This window comes from Triturus cristatus, chromosome 12 (genome assembly GCF_964204655.1).
Source record: "Triturus cristatus chromosome 12, aTriCri1.1, whole genome shotgun sequence".
NCBI lineage: Eukaryota > Metazoa > Chordata > Amphibia > Caudata > Salamandridae > Triturus > Triturus cristatus.
In genome coordinates, this window is record NC_140595.1 from 151,358,364 (window position 1) to 151,378,841 (window position 20,478).

Sequence of the window (20,478 nt, forward strand, 5' to 3'; positions counted from 1 at the left end):
TGGATAGGCGCTTACAGGCGACGCAGCAGCCGGAATGGGGTAGGTACATGTGTGTTTGTTGTGTGTCACCGGCATTTGTAAGGGCACAGTAGCATGAATTCACTGCCAGGGTTTAAAGGTGCTGTGCAGATCCAGTTTGCCCCAGTATAGCGCTGCGCCCCTGCCACCCTTCCCCTCCTTGCAATGTGTTCCCTGGTCTGTGTGTAGTCACTCCTTCACAAGGTAATGTAGGCTGGCGCTTTGTCCACGAGAACTATGCCTGTAGCATCATGTGTGGGGGTGGTGTGTAACAGGTTTTGGGACCTTGGCTGTGCCCTGTCAAGTTCACTGCATGTGGGTTCCATGTCAGTTGGCACTGATGCTGAATCCAGACATGGGAGTTGGTCTCTCATGTGTCATGCCTTACAGCGCGCATGTCCTATGTAGTGGCCTGTGACATGATGTGCATGAGTGTGTGATACGCATAGTGCAGGGATGGTGGCGTGTGTTGCAGTCATTACCATTCAGGAGCATGGAGTTGCGTGGCCACTACTGTCCCCTCGGGCACCTTTTCTTCGGTGTTGTATGTGTCATCATAAACGTGGACACTCTCAGTGTCTACAGCGTAGGTTGTGCTCTGTGCCATTGTCCCCTGGCACCATGTATATAGACGTGCTATTTTGTACAGGTGTCCACTGTGCAGCCTGACCTGAATGTCCTTCTTCATACTCACAGTTGCTAGTGCCTGTTTGTCTTGTTATACTCATCTGAGGATGGGCACTGGTACCTCATTATTTGTACAGGCACACCTTGGCTGTTTGGCGTCCAATCTTGCATTTTGCCTGCCCCTGTGTTTATCACCCAGACTATGAGATGTTGGTGCCACCTGTGTCTCAACTATTTGCCTCGTGTAGGGGGTGGCTGGGGCGGGCAAAGCCTATATGTCAAATCCTGATTTCTACTTGCTGGGTCTGGCCAGTGTGTGATGTTTGTCTGGACACACACGCAAGGTGCAGTGACCGAGTCATGTTGGGCATGTTTTCAGCATTACCTATGCAGCATGTGTCTCAAGTTCATGGATATGGTCCCTGGTCATCGGTATTTTCGCCAACGCTGTGTGGTGCAGATGCAGTGCTGGATTGTCCCCAGGGCCTGGGTGCTATGTCAGACTCCGTTTCCTGTCTTTAGCTATTGTCTCATGCTCTCCATGGTATTTCAGTGGCATGGTGGCTCAACCAACTGTGTGTTTCATGCCCTACATCGGTACCTTGTTTAGTAGATGTTAGTGATCTTCCTTTTCAGGCTATGCAATGTTACCTATGTAGATTGGACTCATGTGACAGATGTGTACAGGTGTCTGATTAATTTCTGTCTCTCCACCCTGCCCACAGCATCGTCGGAGGACACAGAGGGAGACATGGACACAGACAAGGCGGAGGGACCGAGCACCAGTGCCAGCCATGACATCGGGGCTGGCACATCGAGTGGGACAGAGGTGGAGGATAGTGCGGCCGAGGACCTGTCGACTGGCACGTCAGAATACGAAGCTGACAGGTCCGAGGAGGATGTCTCCGAGTGGGCGGTGGCTGCACCAGCAGCTGACAGCGGAACAACACCTCGCACCGCCCCCTCAGTTCCCATCAGCCGCCTCCCACTTGCTCGTGTCCCTTCCCAGCGTGCCCGGTCACCGCATGTCTCCTTCATGCCAGGCACCGCACCCCCTGCCCCTGTCTCCACTGCTGCCGCCAATGCTGAGTCTGTGGACATCCAGCGGCAACTGCAGGTTGGTCAGGCTGCGATCCTTAATGTCCTCCATGCCCACGGCCAAACCCTCAACAACATCGAGGCATACGTGGAGGGCATTCATTCATCGCAGGCTGACCAACGCAACTTGCTGAGGTCCATAGACTCCACACTGACTGCAGCAGTGGGTCTCCTGCAGCACGACCTCCCCCCACCTACCCCTGCCCCATCCACACTTCCCACTTACATGCCTGTCCCACGTACACCCAGACGTCGGCATGCACCCACATCAACAGACACAGGCACCACACCAGCAGGGAAGGTCCACCGCACTCCTCCTGACACGCACACACAGGGTGAGGTAGGCACACCCACTGGGTCGGGGGGCAAACGTGTGACACGCAGCCATAGTGGGAGTCCGCATTCCACCCAGTCCACTCCCTCCAAATCCCCTCCCCTCAGCTCTCCTGGCCACATCTCCCCCAAGGACTCCTTCATGGCCGCTCTGTCCCTGAGCCCCACAGTGACACCACCACGCAAGCGGTCAAGGAAGTCCTCGGTCAGGGTGGTTGATTCTCCCCCCCCTGTCTACACCCTCCCCCGGTGGTGCTGCGACCCATCCCTCTGACCCCCCCCCCCCCTCCTTGGGGCCTGTGGATCCTTCGGGTGCAGGGGAATCCCTGGAGGACCTTGCAAAGGTGTGTAGTGCCATCCTGGCCTCCGCCTTTGGCCCTGCCCCACCCCCTGTGGTGGAGTCCTCCATCCCTGCACCCACAACGCCTCCCCTTTGCCCTGATGTCCCTGCGGTGCCTGTTGCTTCCCCCCCCCATGATGCCCTCACCCCCGTGGAAGACGATGGCATGTAACTGTGCAGGCAAGGTAGGGGACACGCATCCCACTGTGTCCCCCATCCAGCTGAGACTCATTGACTGCCCTATGGGCTTTGTGAATATTGAACTGCCTGCGATCCACGGACATTGTGCTCATGCTGAATAAAGCTTAATTTTTGTTTCATTATAACACTACTGCTATGCTGGTATTGGTGTTGGTGGGGCTGCTACATGGTTTTGGGAGGTGTTTATGTGTTGGGTGTGTGGGATATGTAGTAGTGTGCTGCTCATTTGGGGGACCCTGGGATCTGTGTGCCATCACAAGGTGTTAGCTAAGTTTCTTTGTTCGTGTAAGCAGTTAATGCATGGTGCAATTGTCCCAGGGTGTATTCCTTCCTCTGTGTACCCTGATATCTTCCCTGCAGGGTGTTCCCAATGTTTAGCGCAGAGCTGTGTCTACATGAGCTGTGTGTGAGACGGAGCCCTTCTACTTTGGCCATGCATGCAGGGCCATGTCTCCACCTGCAACATTCGTGGCATCCTTGGTGATCACTGTACTTGTGTGTGGAGTCTGTTGACATGAGTTCATGGGGACATGTTCCCTTGTAGGCAGTATGCATGTGGGTACTTCCAGCCTCACACACATGTGTTGCACCCCTCCTGTCTCAGGGCACTGCTGGGAGCACTCTGTAACCACCCCTCCTGTCTCAGGGCACTGCTGGGAGCACTCTGTACCCACCCCTCCTGTCTCAGGGCACTGCTGTGAGGACTCCACACCCACCCCTCCTGTCTCAGGGCACTGCTGGGAGTGATAGGCACACACCCCTCCTGTCTCAGGGCACTGCTGGGAGGACTACACACCCACCCCTCCTGTCTCAGGGCACTGCTGGGAGCACTCTGTAACCACCCCTCCTGTCTCAGGGCACTGCTGGGAGCACTCTGTACCCACCCCTCCTGTCTCAGGGCACTGCTGTGAGGACTCCACACCCACCCCTCCTGTCTCAGGGCACTGCTGGGAGTGATAGGCACACACCCCTCCTGTCTCAGGGCACTGCTGGGAGGACTCCACACCCACCCCTCCTGTCTCAGGGCACTGCTGGGAGCACTCTGCAAACACACCTCCTATTTCTGGATATGTACGCTTGGAACATACACGGTGGGGGTAGGCTCCATGCATACGCGGGTGAGGGTACGAGTCGTACTTACACTGTTGGGGTGGGGGTAGGCTTCATGCATACGCGGGTGAGGGTACGAGTCGTACTTACACTGTTGGGGTGGGGGTAGGCTCCATGCATACGCGGGTGAGGGTACGAGTCGTTCTTACACTGGTGTGGTGGGGGTACGGTCCGTACGTCCGCGGGTGAGGGTACGAGTCGTACTTACACTGTTGGGGTGGGGGTAGGCTCCATGCATACACGGGTGAGGGTACGAGTCGTACTTACACTGGTGTGGTGGGGGTACCGTCCGTACGTCCGCGGGTGAGGGTATGAGTTGTACTTACAATGTTGGGGTGGGGGTAGGCTCCATGCATACGCGGGTGAGGGTACGAGTCGTACTTACACTGTTGGGGTGGGGGTAGGCTCCATGCATACGCGGGTGAGGGTACGAGTCGTACTTACACTGTTGGGGTGGGGGTAGGCTCCATGCATACGCGGGTGAGGGTACGAGTCGTACTTACACTGTTGGGGTAGGGGTACGCTCCATACGTACGCGGGTGTGGGTACGGGTCGTACTTACACTGTTGGGGTGGGGGTACGCTCCATACGTATGCGGGTGGGTACGGGTCGTACTTACACTGTTGGGGTGGGGGTAGGCTCCATGCATACGCGGGTGAGGGTACGAGTCGTACTTACACTGGTGTGGTGGGGGTACGGTCCGTACGTCCGCGGGTGAGGGTACGAGTCGTACTTACAATGTTGGGGTGGGGGTACGGTCCGTACGTCTGCGGGTGAGGGTACGAGTCGTACTTACAATGTTGGGGTGGGGGTAGGCTCCATGCATACACGGGTGAGGGTACGAGTCGTACTTACACTGTTGGGGTGGGGGTAGGCTCCATGCATACCCGGGTGAGGGTACGAGTCGTACTTACACTGGTGTGGTGGGGGTACGGTCCGTACGTCCGCGGGTGAGGGTACGAGTCGTACTTACAATGTTGGGGTGGGGGTAGGCTCCATGCATACGCGGGTGAGGGTACGAGTCGTACTTACGATGTTGGGGTGGGGGTAGGCTCCATGCATACGCGGGTGAGGGTACGAGTCGTACTTACACTGGTGTGGTGGGGGTACGGTCCGTACGTCCGCGGGTGAGGGTACGAGTCGTACTTACAATGTTGGGGTGGGGGTGCGGTCCGTACGTCCGCGGGTGAGTGTACGAGTCGTACTTACACTGGTGGGGTGGGTGTACGCTCCATACGTATGCGGGTGGGTACGGGTCGTACTTACACTGTTGGGGTGGGGGTAGGCTCCATGCATACGCGGGTGAGGGTACAAGTCGTACTTACACTGGTGTGGTGGGGGTACGGTCCGTACGTCCGCGGGTGAGGGTACGAGTCGTACTTACACTGGGGGGGTGGGTGTATGCTCCATACGTATGCGTGTGGGTACGGGTCGTACTTACACTGTTGGGGTGGGGGTAGGCTCCATGCATACGCGGGTGAGGGTACGAGTCGTACTTACACTGGTGTGGTGGGAGTACGGTCCGTACGTCCGCAGGTGAGGGTACGAGTCGTACTTACAATGTTGGGGTGGGGGTGCGGTCCGTACGTCCGTGGGTGAGGGTACGAGTCGTACTTACACTGGTGGGGTGGGTGTACGCTCCATACGTACGCGGGTGGGGGTAGGGTCCGTACATATCCGTCCCCACGCTATGTGATGCTTGTGCGGGCCGTACCCAGGCCTTTGCCACGTGGGTACGATCCGTCCCGCCATTGTTGGGGTGACGTGGGTGTGGGCGTGGTACGTCTCGTACCCACGCTCTTGAGGCGTGGGTACAGGACGTACCGGTCTGGTTGTGTTGCCGGTTCGCGTGGTGATGGACTTCCGTTGTGGCGGTCGCTGGCTTCGCTGGACACGCCCCCACCCCCTCGTAGTGACCAGGGCATGGGTGTCAGGTATGTCCTGGGCATGTGTGGTGTGTGACTTTGGTGGGGGTTTTGTGGCCTGCCCTGGTCCTGCCACCCCCACCCCCCCCACTTTCCCCCCTCCCTTAGTTGTTCTGACCTTCTGCGGCGTCTGCGTCGGAACCTGTAGAGGAGGTGGACTGCTATGAGGGCCGGGATGACACGTAGGTTCGGGTCCATGTCTGTCCGTCGCGTACTGGTCCTCCTTGTTCGCGTCGTCCTGTCGCGTACTGGTCCTCCTTGTTCGCGTCGTGCTGTCTGTCCGTCGCGTACTGGTACTCCTTGTTCGCGTCGTCCTGTCGCGTACTGGTCCTCCTTGTTCGTGGCATCCTGTCTGTCCGTCGCGTACTGGTGGTCCTTGTTCGCGTCGTCCTGATTTCCCGGCAGTTTTTGGCAGCCGGAAAATATTCACCGTGCGGGATGACGTCGGTGCGAATCGTGATTCCTGGTTCGTGAATGGCAGGCTGCGAGCGTCCCGACGTCAGGTCGGCCCTTTCCCGGATCGCATTGGTAGGTTTATTTTGTTCGGTCGGGCTTTTTTACGAATCGTACGGAAATGGTGTTCCGTGCGAATCGTAATTCCTTGTTTGTAAATTTTGACGACCGGGTACGCGTCGGACGGAGAATATGCTCCGTCCGACGGTTCGTACCCGGTTTTTACCGGATCGTGATAGGCACCATATTGTTGTGGTAGCAATACATATGTGTAATACAAATAAAAGAAGCATAAAATAAGTTAAAGCTACACAGTCTCACAGATTTCCAGTTGTTTTCCTCCCTTCTTTAAAGATATTGTGAAATTACTGTTCGGGGTTGTGTCCTTTGCTTTAAGGCATGCAATCACAGCTTGTCTGCACAAGCAGATTCCTCACTGATTGAAGGGTACCTTAAGCAAACACTTCCTCTCCTTCAGCTGTCCAGGGCAGAGAGAGGTTATATGGATAATATTCTCTTCCCAGATTTGTACAATCTACAGCTTTCCTGTTTTTTCCCAAAGCCAAAGCACAACAAGGGCAAGACCTGACCTGGTTTTTTTGAGTTAGGTAGCTTTTTTTTAGTTCAAACCTTTATGTCCTGGGAACAGGTTATAGCCAGATGTGGGAATATGGCGAAACCTGGATTTTTTGAATATTTACAGATCTCGCATCTGATTAAAAAATATGATATCTGTCCAGACCAGGTAGTAGGGGGACTTGTGAACGCACTTTATAAGATGAGAATGAAAGGCGTAGGTAATTGGTACTCTCCACTTTTAAAACAGAGGTCAGCTCCCTTAGTTGAAACTTTCTTGGAAAAAATCATTCAAGAAACGAACTGCAAATTTTCCCAGCAAGAGTGGCAACAGAGGGGGGCGTGGCCACGACGCCAACCAAGATGGCCGCCTGACGCGGGACCTCCGACGCACCGGAGCTTGTCAGTCATCCCGTTTCCCCTCCGGAGAGCATTTTTCCGCCACTGGATTCTTGTGTCGGAATGCGGCGCGCTTCTGGTGAGCGCTTTTTGACACATTTTTAGGGCCGGGGTGCCCCTTTTCTCACCGCATTCGTTCTCTCCTCAGAGAGCGGCCGCCATTTTGTCTGGGGCGCGATGCTCGTCTTTCTGCCGGCTTGGATGCCTTTGCCCCACATTGCTCTTTTTGTGGGATTCTACGCCTCCTGATTGCTGTGTCATCCTTTCTGGGCGCTGCCATGCCACTTGGATGTCTCCTAACCTGGGCTGCCCCACGTGGATGGAATGAGGCAGTTTCTGATTAATGACTTTTTCTTTGCTATGTTCCTGTCGCCCTTTTTGATTGCGCTCATCACTGCTTCTGACGGGGGACGTCCATGACCTGTTGGTTACTGACCCTCCACTCTTCATTTTTGCTTAGTTTGGCACTGGCTTGTCTCTGCTTACTCTGGAACACTTCTTTATTTACTCCACAAGCTCTCCTAGGATTACTGCTCCACTTCTAAGCGACTGAACCCCTTCACTTTTTTGGCTTTTCCTCACAGTCGCCTCTTGTTTGCTGCTTGTCACTTCTGGCTGGCTTCTATGGGCAAGCTACGTAATCCAAAGTTCGTCTTTACCCCTTCGAGGAACTCTCCTGTGGTAACCTCTTCACCTCATATACCGACGGACTCTCCTACCAAGGTAGCACCAATGGCGGGAGTAACCCTCCCCCGCTCCTCCTCAACACAGTCTCCTTCAAGCAAATCCTCTCCCCCATCAGCTTCATCTTCTAAGCGCCTTAAACAGGATGCGTCTTCGTCAGAGAAGCCATCATCCACCATTTCCATGGAGATGCTCTTTGAGGAAATTCGTGCTCTTCGGCCTTTTGTTGAGGAGACCAATAGTAAGATGCAGTTTCTTGAGGAGAAATGGTCATCTATCGACAACAGAGTTACAGTTGTGGAGCAACAGGTTTCGGACCTTCATTCTACCTCCCTGAGAATTTCCTCATTAGAAAAATCTGTCCTGGCGCTTCAGCAACACACGGAGGAGTTGGAAAATAGGAACAGGAGGAACAACCTCCGTATTTATGGTTTGCCGGAAGCTTTAGAAGGGGACGACCCTGTGCTCTTTTTCTCCTCCTTTCTCCCGAAGCTTCTGGACATGCCATCCACCACCTCCCTCAATATTCAGAGAGCGCATAGACTTGGTCCTCGTTCATCCACGTCAACCAGGCCAAGGGGAGTCATTATCCTTTTTCTGAAATTCACAGATCTTCTCTCTGTCCTTTCAGCGTCCAGAGCCAAGCGTCAGATCTCCTGGTTGGGTCAGAGAGTATATCTTTCCCAAGATGTTTCAAATGCTACTGCCTCTCGTCGGAAGGAATTTTTGTCCCACGTGCTCCGCTGAGGTCCCTTGGTGCTAGATTTGGTTTATTTCACCCGTGCACTTTCAAAGTTACGCTACAGAATCAGACTTGGACCTTTCAGGATCCTGCTGAACTCAAAAATTTCATTCACACCCGTTCTAATTCTGCTATGGAGACCTCCTCATCTTCTTGTGGCTGATTGTTTAATTGTTTTACACTTTTTGATTACTTGATATGTCTAACTTTTGCTTCCCTTACAGGTCATTCATTTCTGTCCCTGCCTCTGTCTCTGTTTATTAATTCTACGTATTAGATTATAAATATGTTTTTCTTACTCACATGTTTCTAACTTCAAACTCCCTCATACCTCTATATAAGAATTGTGTCCAGTTTTTGTCCTTCAACATTTGCATTTTCATCCTTGGTTCGTCATAGTATGTTTTCATGTTCTCAAATGATACTTTTTCTTTATTCATTTATCTAGATGGACCGACCTCCCCTCAACCTGGCTCTTCGGTTATGTTCTATGTTCCGGTGCGGTCCGGCCTGGTCTCCCGTCTTGGGGGATCTGTCTCGTTGAGTGTCGCCATTTCCCCGTTGTCCTATTTCGTATTCCCCTCAGGTATGTTCTCCTCAGTCGTCCCTTTGGGATATGTGCTGTCTCTCCTTGTACTTATTTTCCTTTCCCGTTTCCTTTATCCTTTTCTCTTCCCTGTACGGGTTGATCAATTCCGTTTTTCCTTGTTTCCATTCACCTCTTTTCCTCTCTTCTCAACCTTTTCCATCGATATTTCTCAAAGTTTTCTCCTTTTCGACTTGTCTTTTGCGTATGCCTCTTCTTCTTTACTTCTTCTGTCCTACTTGATTCTATGTTATTTGTTAATTCAAAGTTATTACATGGAATGTAAAAGGTTTTATTAACCCCATTAAGCGGCAGAGAGTTTTGTCCCATTTGGCCTCCTACAACCCAGATATTGCTCTCTTGCAAGAAACTCACCTTAATGATGTTGAATCCCTGAAGTTAAAAAGAAGTTGGGTGGGTACAGTCTTATTTTCGCCCTCTGACAACAAAAAGAATGGAGTTGCTATCCTTTGTCACAAGAGGCTTAAATGTACGGTTGTGTCCCAGGAGACGGACTCTGAAGGCCGTTGGGTACTGGCTAAATTATTGATAAATTCGATTCCTTTGACTGTCTTTAATGTCTATGGGCCTGTACAAGCAGATTGTTCTTTTTGGCCTTTGATTACAGAGAAATGTGTTCAATATAAGGATGTATCATTTGTTTTTGGTGGTGACTGCAACCAGATTGTTGACCCGTTCCTCGACCGCAAATCCACAGTCCGCTTCACACCACATAAACCCCACAAACAATTTCTTAATACTATTTCACAATCACATCTTATTGACTCTTGGCGCCTTTCACACCTTGACACGCTGGACTATTCCTTTTTCTCTCCTCCTCACTCATCCTTCTCTCGTCTTGACTATATTTTCCTCTCTAATTCTTTATCTCAGAACGTTCTGTCTTCTTCCATTGAACCTATTGTCATTTCGGACCACGCTCCCATCGTGACAGATTTTGACCTACTCCCACCACAGCCTAAACCTTCCCGTTGGCGCTTCAACAGTACACTCATCACTGATCCCAATTTTTCTTCTTCTTTTCGCTCTTTCGTTGAGGACTTCTTCTCTCTCAACTCAGACCCTAGTATTTCTCTTCACACTCTATGGGATTCCTTTAAAGCCTCCGCGAGGGGTTTCATTATTGACTTTGTCTCTCGGAAGAAGAAACGGTTTATTCAAAAGCGGAAATCCTCCCTGGCTCATATTAAAACTCTAGAGCACCAGTTTTACACTTCTTCTGATAAATTTATGTCACCGGATCTCCTGCGAGCTAAGTTAGAGTTCAACAAATTAACTACAGACAACGCTTCTTCGATTCTTCTTCGCAGTAGTGCACGGTATTACGGAGGTCGCAATAAATCTGGTAAGCTCTTGGCCAATTATCTCAAGTCCCGTAAGGAGCGCATTCTTATAGACTCAATATATTCTTCTGCTGGCACCCTTCTCCACAAAGACAAAGAAATCCTTGAGCAATTTCAATTGTTCTATCAGAATCTCTATACCCCAGAGTGTCCTCCCACTCCTTCCCTTATTCAGAGTTATTTTGAGAAGCTCCCTGTACCGTCTAACTCTCACCTGAATTTTCCGGATCTTGATCTCGATCTCTCTCTTCAGGAACTCTCTGCAGCCTTGTCAGCCCTTACTAAAGGGAAGACCCCTGGCCCTGACGGCTTTCCTGTGGAATTTTATTTGCATTTCTCAGACATCCTACTACCTAAACTTTTAGCCCTCTTTCAATCATTTTCCTCTTCTGGCAAGGCGGAAGGCACTTTTCAAGATGCCTCCATCTGTTTGATCCCCAAAGAAGGTCGCGACCACCAGTTTTGCAAAAACTAACGACCGATTTCGTTAGTCAATGTAGACTACAAAATCTTTGCCAAATTACTTGCAATGCGCCTAGACCCCCTTATGCCTCACCTCATTGGCAAAGAGCAATGCGGATTCGTTAAGGGCAGGCTTACCTCGGACAACTCTCGCCTTCTTCTTAACGTTCTAAATAAAGCTCCCTCACTTTCAACCCCTCTTGCTGCTATCTCTGTTGACGCAGAGAAGGCCTTTGACAGGGTTGACTGGTCTTTTTTGTTCGCTTCATTGCGGTGGCATGGTTTTGGTCCCAAATTTATATCCCTTGTCTCTCTCCTATATTCTGCCCCCAAGGCCTCGGTACTTGTGAATGGACAACTTTCTCCAGCTTTTAATCTTCAGAGAGGCGTTCGCCAAGGTTGCCCTCTTTCCCCACTCCTTTTTGTTTTATCTCTCGAACCCTTCTTATCCTCCATTCGCAATAACACTTCCATTTCTGGTTTTCCATATGGCTCTAATCAACTGAAACTTTCTGCCTATGCGGATGACATCTTACTATTTATTTCTGACCCTGAATCCTCCGTCCCCCCCTTATTATCCGAGTTTCATTCCTTTTCTTTGGTTTCCGGTTATAAGATCAACTCGGACAAAACCGAGATTCTTCCTCTCACCTCATCCTGTCTTCCCCATCTTTTCTCTGCTACTGGTTTTGCCTGGAGTAGCTCCAAGATTAAGTACCTTGGTATCCTGTTTTCCAATTCCATCTCATCCTCGGTTAAATTGAATCTATCGGCAGTTATTTCCAGGATTGATCAGTCGCTCTCAGCCTGGAATCCCCTCTATCTCTCCTGGTGGGGTCGTTTGGATTCAATCAAAATGATGATCGCCCCTATTTTAATTTACACCCTCTCTATGCTACCGGTTCACATCCCTGCATCTTACTTTAAAAAAATTGATTCTCTTCTTTCTCGTTTTCTCTGGAAAGGTAAGAAATCCAGAATTTCCATTGCCTCCCTCCGTAAGCCTAAATCCAATGGTGGGGTTAACTTTCCTGCTTTCCGTCTTTATCATAGATCCTTTTCTCTACGTCAGGCCTCGAGATGGATCTCATCAACTCTCTCTCCTTTCACGCCCCTCTGGCTCCTTATTGAGCAATCTTTACTATTGCCCTTCTCCTTTGCCGAGGTGATGCGATTCTCTTCCAGGAATCCTTTTTCTCTTTGCCCCCTATTTAAACATACCTCTTCTCTTTTAAGTCCTTTGGTTCTCCCCTCTGAGGTCACACGTACATCCTTCTTAAATTCTACTATTTGGTATAACTCTCTTATCCTTTTTAGAAATAGACCTATTTTTTGGAAAGCATGGAGGGTAAAGGGCATAATGTGGGTCAACCAACTCTTTGACGGTGTATCCCCTTGCTCTTTTCCCCAATTTCAACTTTTATTTCGGTGCCCTCGTTCCTTTCTGCGGAAATTCACAACCCTCATGGCAATTATCCTTGATCGTTATTATTCTCTTCCCTCCTCATCATCATCGTCACCTCCTCCTTCTCTTCTTAATATTCTTGCTACACTCCCTAAAGCATCTCTCATCTATAAATCTTTTGTATCTCCTAATCCTAATCGTGTCAAATCTAAAGTGGAGCTTTCTTGGGAATCGGATTTTTGTTGTACCTGGCCGATTGCTCTGTGGGATAAGTTGTGGTCCAGATCTTTAAAAATTTCCCGCTCTGCTTCTCTTACTCAATCCTTATTTTATCTGTATCACAGGCTTTACCTTTCTCCTCTTTCTTTATCCCGCTTTTCTCCCTCCTCCGATTCTAAATGCTGGACTTGTTCTTCTTCTGATGCTGACCTTTTCCACATGTTTTTTCTATGCCCTGTTGTCTCTACCTTTTGGGGGAAAGTGTGGTCATGCCTCTCCCGTATCTTCCCTCTTCCTTCCTCTTTTATACACTCATTTCTCTTTTTGGGTAGCCTTTCTGACTCCTTGAATCTCCCTGCTCATCTACACGGCCTCTTTGACCTCATGCTTGCGCTTGCCTTCCAACATATTTCTTCCAACTGGAAATCTCTAGCTTCCATCTCCTTACAAGGCTGGTGGAATTCATTATGCCACTTTCACAGATTGGACGTTTCTTTTGCCTCCACTTGTAAACCTGCTCGTAATGTTGATTCTTTCTGGTTGCCTCTCACCACGTATTTGGACTGCTTGGCCCTAAAGAAACCTATATGTCTCAGTGCAGAAAATTTTAAAACTCCTTGAACGTCTCGAACTCTCTCCTTTTGCTATTCACTATAAGTTTTGTTTAATATTACTGCTTGTTTTATGATGGTAACTTCGCATCGCTGACTTTCTATGACTTTTACAATTTGAATATGTGTCGTAATTTTTAGATATGGTATGGTCTATTTTATTATCTTTATATTTTCCTTTCCCTCTCCCCCTCCCTTACTCCCTTATCCTTCCCTCCCATTACCTCCCTTAATGTTAAAAATTCTCTTAAAAAATGCTTTGTGGTTTCTAATACTGATATTAGCAATGTTAAGTTTCTCAATGGTTTCTGTATTGTAATTTATGCTGATATCTCTCTTTTGTCATCAACTTTTTAATAAAGCTTTCAAACACAAAAAGAGTGGCAACAGAGTGCATTAATGGGTAATAAGGCATTGAGAGCGGCCAATTTCAAAAGGATGGCCTTCCTTTCAAGGTGGATGGCATACTATACTCCGGCAGTGTTAAATAAACGCTATGCCGGGGTTGTTAACAATTGCTTCCGGTGCCAGGCCTTGGGAGAGGGAGACTGGCTACATATCTGTTTTACATGCCCAAAACTTCAGATTTTTTGGAATAAATTTTTTTCGGCTATAAGCAATGCAATGGGTAAAAATATCGATCCTGAAACAGAGATAGCACTGTTTGGGCTCTCTAGAGTAAGAACTGACCTAAATAAAGCAGAAGCAACGTTCGTGGCTATTGGCGCGGCAATAGCACGATCATTGATTTTGCAAAAGTGGCGTACAGAACAGATTTCTACTTACTCGGAATGGTTAATAAAAATGTGGAGGACCAGGAGATATGAAGAAGCATATGCCAAGCGGATTGGGGCAGTAAAAAAATTTACTTTGGTTTGGAAATTTTTAGATAAGTATCAAGCTATATAAAAAAAACTTTTTTAGTATGGTAGTGGCACAGCACTTTAGCTCTCAATACCTTACCATGTTGCACTTTAGGATAATTTGCATTATTGCACAATTTATTGTTGATTGGATGAAACAGATTAAAACATGCCGGGAAAAATGAAGGGGATAAAGCAAATGTTTCTCTTACTGTGGAGCAGAGGTCAGCAGATAAAGTATTGCAGTTTAGCACATGTCACTTACGCATATTGCACTTTAAGAAATTTTGTATCTTTGCACAATTTATCTCTGAGTTGATGAAAAGATTAAATACGATGATAATGAGGGGTGTAGTCATATTATTGACTGCAGGCTAGTAGATAAACTGTTATCAAGATAAAATTGAAGTTTAGAAGTAAGTCTTACAGTCCTGTACATTACACTTTAGGAGTTCTATACTTTTTTAGATTATTTATATGGTATTCATTATAGGTTTTTTGACACATCCATTGTTGAACTGTCGAGGGCCCAATTGCACTGCACATTGCACTTTAGCAGGCCTACACTTTTTGTATCCTTGATAGATTGGTGTGTCAGGATGTGTTGTTCCAGATGTATACATGTAATAGAAAGAGACTGTAAAATTGCTTTAAAAACTGTCTTTTTTTTCCTGCTCTATTCTGCTCAATAAAAACATTATAAAAAAAAAAAAAAGATTGTTTCATGGTACTGTTGATTGCTTTTCTAAATGTCTCTAGGGGCATTTGTCTTTCCCATAGTGTTCAGATGTCTAGGTCACCCAGGGCTAGATCTTAATACTGCTTAGAAGGTGCATTTATATTTGTTTGAACTCCTTGCCAAAGAGATTGGCAAAGTTGGTTTCCAGTAACTGATTATATTCATTTCCATACTTTAATGTGGCCTCCTTTCTTTGTGAAGATTTGATTCAAGAGGTCATATTTGAGCCTTATCTGTGCTTGAGAGGCATGTTGGGGGATACAGAAAAATGTCCCAACATTTTTTATGTGTATCCCATTAGAAGCTATTGCTTCTCTCCCTTGTAGTACCTCACTCCCAATCCTCTGCTCAGTGGTAATGTAGCTGGTATTACTTTTAGCAGTGGCAGGTAACTGCGGCAATCTAAAGCGCGCTGCGAAGTACGGAATGCAAGGAGTAATACATTACCCTTTCTTTACAAGTCCTGCCTTTGCTGCCGGGAGGAGCCCTTATGATCAAACAGGACTCCGAGAGATCCGTAAGATTTAACCGACTCCAGATATTGCCCTTGCAGGTACCACTTGTACTTTTTCTGTGTTTTTTTGCTTACTTAATAATACAGCATTTTGTAGAGCGCGAACAGCTACCTCACAAGGAGGTGTCCCGGCGCTGAAGACCGCTGGGGAACCCGTCCTGGCTTTCCCTGTGAGATGGTCCCTTTCTGGGTATCTCCAAGGTGAAACCAGGCATCCCCGGCGTCTGTGGGGGGCCGTTGTAGAGATGAGGCAAGCTTAATGCCCAGAGTTTCAGAGTGTGTTCCTGGTTAGAGTAGGTACCAAGGCGAGAATTATCGAGTCCGTTTTGACCCTGGTCCACGACCCTGCCGCGTCGGGAATTGAACTCTGGTCCCTGGCCGAATCTCTGCTTACGGGTCTGCCGCCTCTAACCAGTGAGCCACACCTCTCCATGACTTTTGTTTTCTTCTCATATATTAGCATATCATTGTCTAATGAATACTGACTGACATAGCTTGTCAATGAGTTGTAATCTGATTTTTTGTTTGGCTTACAAGTACCACATTATTTGCAGACATAAGATTTGATATGCACATATCGCCTAGTTTATGTGGATGTGCCTTTACATTATCTAATGATGAGGTCAGGTCGGCTAGGAATAGGTTAAACAAGTACGGCGCAAGTACACAGCCTTGTCTTAAATCCTTGAGGGTTACTATTTTCCTTGAAGGAAGGAGCCATCACTAATCCTCACTCTCGTTCAGGTGTCCGAATATAACAGCTGCACTGCTTTTAAAAGGCGTGCGGGAATACCCCAGGATGCCAGTTTTCTCCAAAGAATGTTGCGCTGCACTTAATCGAAAGATTTAAAATCCACAAAACAAAGATAAAGAGGTTGCTTTTTCAGATTTTACTTATCCATAGTTACCAACAAGGAGACAATATTTGCTGCTGCATCCGCCCTTGTATGAACCCTGAATGGTTATGAGGAATGATTTGCTTTTCTTTTACCCAAATCAGAAGATCCGTTAGTAGAAGACCTGCAAAATGCTTTGCCTCAGTTTCTGTCAATGTAATAGGCCGATAGCATCCTTGGCCTGATCGGTCGCCCCTTTGAAGATGGGGCCGATTATAGAGCCTTTCCATGACGGACTTCACTTGGCGAGCACTGTTGAAAACTACTGCCAATCTGTCAGTCCAGAAGACTGAGTGAGTTTTATACAGCACATTTGGAATTCCATTCAGGCCAGTGGCCCTATCCTGTCTGCTCTTACGGATGGCTTTGCATTTTCGTTCCTCAGAAAAGCTGATTATGGATCCATCTGAGATTATCGGGAGATCTATAGAAGTCTTACTCCCTCTCAGACAGCTTCGGAAGACTGTGTCCTCTAAAGTTTGATTAAAGTGCTTAATAAGCAAGACAATCCAACGTGCTTCTGCTATGTTTTAGCTTGTAATTGTCACTGCAGCCTCTTCAAGTTGTTAACCATTGCCCAGAAACCCATCAAGTTTTTCTTTTTACTATGGTAATGTTTCTTTGCTAATTTCTCTTCCCAAACTGTTCTCCGGTATATTTTGTTGATAAACTTCAGTTCAGCATGAATTTCGCAATTCCCTGGATCCCTCTTAGCTAGTCTCAGTATTCTGTGGCACGACTAGTGGCAGTCATGGTAATCCTTTTCAAGTCTTGCATCTGTTCTTTAGTTTGATGCATTTTAGGGTGCTTTTCTGAGAGGTAAATAGACAACAGTTGATCTGTAAAAAATATCCACATAGTCGTTGGATCGAGGGCACCCTTTTTAAAACATTGCTCACAAGAGTAGAAGCAGTTGCCCGAATTGACTATATTGCGCAATCCGACCAGTGTAACTTCCTATAGTTTGTTGTGGTTACGCTCCCTGATAAGGAAGGTGTCTTTTTCGGAAGAGGGCATTGAGCATAGATCTTCATGATTCGTTGACTGTGGACACTTTCACACATTTTGATAATCCGATAAAATGAAATTAGATTGAGTAATGCCACTGCAAATATTCTATTGTGGGTGGTGCCCCAGCTGAGTAATAAGACCAAGCTCGGGGACTGTCTTGCTGGCTCCTCCCATTCAGTAGTCTAAACCCAAGGGACTCAAGGTATTTGACTGCTGCCACCACGTTTTCATCCCTGGGTCTGTTGCCTTTAATTCCACCAGACTGGTTTGGGAAACCCTGAGAACATCCTGTTGTGATATATGGTCATCACGGGAAAAAGGTCAAAGCTGATTCATATTGAAGTCGCCTGTAATTAAGATTTCTGGGTTCACTTGGTCTTGCAGGCAATTAATTAGGATGTTTACCAGTTTAGAGGACATTGTCTTCCTGGATCGTGCATCTGGGTGAATATAGAGGTTTATTACCAGGAGAGGTCGCTTAATATCTTTATGCCACCTCTGTAGTTTGACTGTGAAGATGTTAGAGTCGTCTACTTCCACCTGTTCACTATGAATTTTTAAAGCTGCATCTAAAAATATTGCCAGTCCTTCCCTCGGGCGCCCAAACCTCTTTCTTTTTTGTGCTAGGTCATCATAGCCAATATATCCTTCGATTAAGAAGGGCTGCATTGGCCATGTTCTTTTGCAAAAGAATGATTTGATATTCAATCAGAGGGTTTACCAAGTTCTTATTTTGGTTTTTAGTATGTACACCAGTAATGTTCCACGAGCCCAATTTCAGGGACTTTGTTGCGTTCCACTCTAATATTGATTAAGGAGGGCTGCATGTTGGCGTGTCAGGATTGTCTGCTATCATGCAAAGATGCATTTAACTGACCACAACTGTAGTGGCATGCTGGGGAATGCAAATCCTGTGGCAGTAATGTAGAGGAAAAAGAATATATTGTTGTGACAATGGGGTCTGTAGGGACAGAGAAAGGTTGCTTGTGCTCTTTTGTATCATGATTTGAAGGAACTTCATTCTGGGTTATAAAAGGCTCTGGATAGCCTGTCTGATGAAGTGTATTGATCCTAATTCCCAATTTAAGAAAACTCTCTTTCTCATGAAGGACCTTCCTGGCTAGCTGAATAGTGGGCCAAGTCAAAAGAGTTAACTCTTGCTTCTTATTTTCTGTAGGAGACAATAATTCTATAGATTCAATATCTATCGCTGACAAATTTGCTACTGATGGAACTGCATTTCAAAGTTTTAAGATATTACCACAGTTAAGTATGTTATGTCTCCCCCTGAACAGGTATTCTGGAGGGAGGACTAATTGATTGCCTTGGTCGACAGACCAGGAGACTTACCTTCGCTGATAGCACCATAACTAGGTGGGCCTGAGCCAATTTGTTTTTTTGTATGAGGATGATCAGGAAGCCTGGACATTAGGCTTGTGTCACTTACAAGGACTTGGATAGCAGACAAGCCTGTTGAGGCATTTAAGGTAGTCGTTCCTTGTATAGTTAGAGGTTGAGCCTGACCGTTGTTGTTTGTAAGAGCTTTTAGGCCATCCACATTGTTGACCATAAGATGTTGACGTGATTCTTTCCTCTAACTCTTATCCAGCGAGGCCGAGTTCCTAGGAAGCTAGGAATTTCCAGGGTTGAGTTTTGCTCTGATGTGAGGAAAGAAGCTTTGGCTAGAATGTTGCTACCCTGAGCAGTTTTCCAGGATATTTGATCAAATAGCGGATAAGGCTTCATTTGTAGTCCTGAACTATCTTGGCATGACTTTTGCATTGGCTGTAACCTGTGCTCAGTTTCTTTATTAGCTAGTTTATTTGCAGTAGTACAAGTAATAGCTATTGAGTTACCTTTAGTTTTATTTCTGGCCTTGCGTTGTTTTTTCCTCTGTTTTTTTGTCATTGTTTCATCAGGTTGCAGAAGTGGGGGTGAATGTGAATTACAGAGGGAGGCCTCTATAACAGGACCACTTTTATTCTCTGTTGTTTCTACAGGTTGGTGATCACCTTCTGTCCCAGTTAATCCTGTGCTTATATTGTTAAGATCATATGGCATGCTACTGTTCTTTAGTGGTTGCGTTGATGAGAATGAATGTTTACTATAGCGAGGGATTTCCAGATTGAATTTTAAGTTTTCTATTAAAGTGGTAAAAGCCTCTGGTATTGTTGCAAGCTTGTTGATTTTTGGTGCACAGTTGCAATCAATGTTAGCTGCTGCCGCGTACTTCTGTGCCCAGGCTATCAGATTGTTTAGGTCAGCCAACTTTTGGTTGATTCATGAAACTGATTTAGCCAAAACATTAAGCAGGTCCACTTGGTTGTCCATTTTAGTAGATTGATATGTCACAGCATCAAGTGTTAACTGTGGAGTTTTTAATAGGATATCCCACACTACCCCATAGTATATTTTCCTGAAGGGCTTGGCTTTTGAGGTTGATCATTCTTTTTGTTTCTAAGCTACTATGCACTGCAGATAGCCCTGCTTGAGATCCAACATCTACTTTAGCCAAATTAGTTATAGGGTTAGTGGGTAGGCTTTGGACTGCTCCGATTTGTGCCCTTAGAGTCTATGAGAGTCTAGTGCAACAATGGGGTACTTGGCTCCCATGAAGTGGAACATAGCGGATCTATTACTTGTGCAGGCCAAACATTCTGCATTACAAATAACCCCATTTCTTACAGCAAATAATTAGCAAATGTTGAGTCATGTCAGATGGAGGGAAAGTTGCCAGAAATGGCATGCAACATAGGGCAGTAAATTAACTGCCAGACTCAAAGCCTCTAAATGGATCAGGAATGCAGATTAAAGAGTCCCTTTCTCAAGGTTACAATAGTGCTGGTCATATGTTTAGTGTTGTATTTTAATCTTGAGTACAGGCATGCCCAACTACGAAGTGGCTGTAAAGATGACAAAGATAGCACTATGCGTTGCTTTCAACATAGCTGTGCGTGCTTTTGAGCAGGTTGCAGAATTGTGGAGCAAGTGATAGGTCTCTCAAATGTGAGGAGGTGAGGATGATAGAACTTATGACAATGTCATGTATAATGTGAAGTCAGGAGTGAAGGATGATGATAATAAAACCATGCATTGTGGTCACAACCAACTTTGGGCCTAATTATGAGAATGGCGGTCCTGGGACTGCCGTACCCGTGTTTGTTCCTTTCCACCAAGCATTTCATGCCAGGGAACCTGACATGAAATGCTTGGTGGAAAGGCACGGAAAGGGGCAACCAGGCAAATCTGCCTCATAGTTGTGAATGCGGGGTACGAATGATGTGCCCCACAACTCCTGCACT